Here is a 4,509-nt window from a genome sequence, read left to right as displayed (position 1 = left end):
TGACCCTTAGAAGCGTCAGATCTACAATCTCTACGGTAAAGAGGCTCTCAAGTTCGGTTAGTTCCCCCCATCTCCGCCGCCGTTGTCATCGTCACCACCCCTCTTCCGCCGCCTTCCTCCCCCAAACTGAATCCTCCGTCATCACAACTTCCGTGGATAAGGCCTTCAAGGACAACTCCTCCTCCAACTACAACCTCATACACTGCCGCTGTCGCCACCGCCAATTCTCTATTAAGCACGTGAAACCCTCGCCCGCCAGAACGCCTCATCTTCTTTGACTCAGCTACTTGTCCTGGTTGACTTGTAGGAGAATGGGATCTGACTCGTCCACACACTCATTGTAACACCCTAATATTCAAATCCTTATGCTCGAGTCATAAGTCAATGATATTACGATAGTATGACTCTCAGTTGGATTTTTAATATATAATTATAAGTATAATTGAAAGGAGTATTAATCGAAAAGCCTGAAAAGAGTAAAAATAAAATAGCGAGGACATAACACTCACACATCGACAACAAAAGATAAAGCGTGAAGTCGAAAACGATATATAGATAAAGGTATAAAGGAGATTAAGACAAAGACAGTATATAGATATATAATATAGGTAAATACCCACTAGTCGCGACCCGCGAAGTTTAGGCCGGTTAGGGTACAGTATAAAAGTAGTTGACAACAGAATCTCCTAATCTCTCCCAAAAGAAACATAAGAGCCTCTATAGGCAAGTTCAAAAGAGTTCAATATATAATATAAGCTTTTCAAAATAAAGGTGGAGAGATTCTAAGCAAAATATAAAGTAGAAAATATAAAGATCTCCGCCATCTCTCAGATGAACCACAGCTCACTTCTAAGTACCTGGACCTGTATCTTAAAAACAAGAGATATATACGGAATGAGAACCCCTGACTCATGGGTTCCCAGTACGGTAAAAGTGCCAAATAAATACAACGCATTGTAATAAAAACTCACTAAGCATCCTAAACTTTCTTTCACCAAATATCTGACGAGAGGACTTTTGTGTGGTCTAGAAATTCGCAAATAAAAGCTCGTTGTAAGTATAGTTTCTAAACCAACAGAGAATCTCTTCGTACAAAAATTTTGGTTGTCACTAAAGCAAACCCAATAAAATTGATAACCGAAGTATTTAAACCTCAGGTCGTCTCTCAAGGAATTGCAGGGAAGTATGATTTATTATTGGTTATGGAAAAAGGTATATTTTTGGGTTTTTGAAAGGAACAGGAAAATAAATTAGCAATAAAGTAAATTAATAATCATGAAAACCATTACAGGGTATAAGAACTGGAAATCCCATCCTAGTCATCCTTATCAAGTGTAATGAGAATTTTTTATTTCTCCCACTTAGTTAACCCTTACTAAACAAAGGAAAGTCAAGTTGACCAATCAATGGGATTCCTCAAGTCCTAGTCAACTCCTATGGAAAGACTAGCTTTAGAGGGATCGAAATCAATCAGCAAATTCCAATTTTCAATCAACAACTGAGTTTGATAACTCAAGTGTCACCAATTACTCAACCAAAGCAAGGAGAAAAAATCTAAATTAAATTGGAAGCATCAATAACATAAATAGAAGAAAGCAATCATAATTCTGAAATACCTCAATTTGTATTAAATAAGAAAATCAATTCTAACATGGAGTTCATAAACCAATATTGGAAAAGTAAATAAATTAAAGTAATAGAATGAATAAAAGTAGAAGAGAAATTAAATTAAAGGAACATTGAATCTGGAATTGAGGAGAAACAATCCTAAAACTAAGAGAAATCCTAATCCTAAAACCTAGAGAGAGGAGAGAACCTCTCTCTCTAGAAAATTACATCTAAAACCTAAAAATTGTCCATAATGAATGAATGATTGATCAATGATTTGATTCCCTCATTCTCCAGCCTCTATTCTGTGTTTCTAGGCTTGGATTTGGGCCGAGAAGGAGCCCATAAATCACTGGGGCGACTTCTGCAACTTTCTGCATGTGGCGTTTGTCACGCGTACGCGTAGGTCACGCGTGCGTGTCATTTGGAGATTTTTCTTGTCACGCGTATGCGTCAGTCACGCGTACGTGTCGCTCGTGCTCTACGCTAGGCACGCGTCCGCGTCATCCATGCGCGCGCGTCGCTACCATTTTCTTCAAAACTTCATTTTGCGCGTTTCTTCCACTTTTGCATGTTTCCTTTCTGTCCTCTAAGCCATTCCTGTCCTATAAAGCCTGAAAATACTTAACATACAGATCACAGCATCGAATGGTAATAAAGGATAATTAAAATTAACAGTTTTAAGGCCTAGGAAACATGTTTTCACATATATCATAAAATAAGGAAGGAATTGTAAAACCATGCGAGTTATATGAATAAGTGAGTGAAGAATTGATAAAATCCACTCAAATTAGCATAAGATAAATCATAAAATAGTGGTTTATCAACCTCCCCACACTTAAACATTAGCATGTCCTCATGCACAACTTAACAGAAACTGAAAAAGAGTGAAGGTAGAATGGTGGAATCTATGCAATGCAATCTATCTAAATGCAAGCTATCTAAATGAATCATGCAACTCTAATTACTATCCACCTAGATATACAAAGCTTACATGTGGTTAAATTGAGTCAAATTTTCAAGGAATCATATATGCACAACCAAGGGCCAAATCATATTAAAATACATTCACAATTGAGTTGAGTTAATCAAAAGAGTTCACAAACTTGCAAGATAAACAGTGATCAAACATGGATATATGGAAATGAGCTATTGAACCCTCACTGGATTGGTATATACACTCTAATCACTCAGTGTTTGGGGTTAATCGTCACTCTACTCTTCTCTAGTCATGCTTTTCTAAAACTTTGTTCTTCATCTAACCAATCAACAAATATTTAATGTACACATGCAAACATCATGAGGTCTTTTCAAGGTTGTAATGGGGTTAAGGCAAAGGTGAGGGTATATATATATATATATATATGGCTAAGTGAGCTATAAATTGAATTCTTGATTAGTCTAAGATCTCACCTAACATATACATACTCTTATACAATTCTTAAATTATGCCTAGCTACCCAAATTTTCCACTTTTGGTACCAAATTATTTTTTAATTTTATCACATGTGCATTGATTTTTACTAAAATTAATACTGGGGTAATTTTGTGTCCCCTTATTTAATTATTTAATTATAGGGATTTTTTTTTAAGCATAACATATCAATGCACATGTTATTTTAATTATTTTGGCTTTGCATGAGCATGCACCCAAATTCCAAATAATTTATCAATTTAATACTTTTCCTATCAACCCATGTTCCCACAGTTTTTCCACACTTAGTGGATACACAATTTCTATCTTAAACTAACCAAGGATTCACTTTGGGTGTAATTAATTTATTTTTCTGTTTAAGGCTAGTGACATGGTAAAATACAGAATAAATGGGGATAAAAAGGCTCAAGGTGGCAAACAAGGGTGACTTAAAATGGTAGGCTATTTGGGATAAGTGAGCAAAAACAAGTAATGGCCTCAATCATATGCAAGCATGTAAATACATTCTATATTGGACATATAGAATGGAACAAAGCAAAAGATTGCAATCATAGTGAAGAAACACACAGGAATGAAAACTATGGTTAAATAATGTAACCATGCAATTAAGCTCAAATCTCACAGGTTGTGTGTTCTTTAGCTCAAAAATCATATATCATTTATGTATATCATGTAAGTAAGAATAAAGAGTTCCAACTCAATCAATGTGAATCCTTGAATGGCTTTTGTAAAGAAATAAATAAATTCTTTGAAAAATGTCGTCAATTTACCAACATTTATTACTATATATCTATGCTAAGTGGATTGTTGTGATTATGAAAATCTAAAAATTTCTAGTTTACTCTCTATTTTCAATTAAACCAAATTCTCATATGCTAAAAAGGGTAAACTAAACTTAATAATATCAATTTTTCTATATCACAACTAACAAACTAAGAGTGCAAATCAAGCTAAATATCTAAGATATATACAGCCCAAAGTGCATAATGTAATAAAGTAGAAATAAACAAAAGTACAGTAAAAGAAAATGTGCAAGTACTGAAAAAAATAAGATAAAATAAAATAAAATAAAAATACAGAAAATGAAACCAAATAGGATAAAAAGGGTCTGAAAGTAGTTCACCAAAATAAAGTCCACCAGAGATGGCGACCTCCCCACACTTATATAATAGCATCGTCCTCGATGCTCAATCAGGCTGGGTGTGAAGGGTCGTCATCACCTGAGGGGTGTGCTGATGCTGTCTCTATGGGCTCTGGTAGTGAAGGTGCCTGAGGCTCTGCCTGTATAGGGGCCTGTGGATCTGCTAGCTGTGTCTGCGGAGGCTCTTCGTGTTGGGGCTCTACCTGCTAGGGCTCTGCCTGCTCATCTGCCTCCTCTTCAAATGGCTCCGATGGTGTGTTAGGCTCGGAGGGGATGTCAGTGTGTTCTGTTTTGATCATTAGCTTCAGATGCTCGTAGCGTTGCT

Source organism: Arachis ipaensis, chromosome B06 (genome assembly GCF_000816755.2).
Source record: "Arachis ipaensis cultivar K30076 chromosome B06, Araip1.1, whole genome shotgun sequence".
Classification (NCBI taxonomy): Eukaryota; Viridiplantae; Streptophyta; class Magnoliopsida; order Fabales; family Fabaceae; genus Arachis; species Arachis ipaensis.
The sequence above is the reverse complement of the archived record's forward strand: the minus strand, read 5'-3'. Positions refer to the sequence as shown.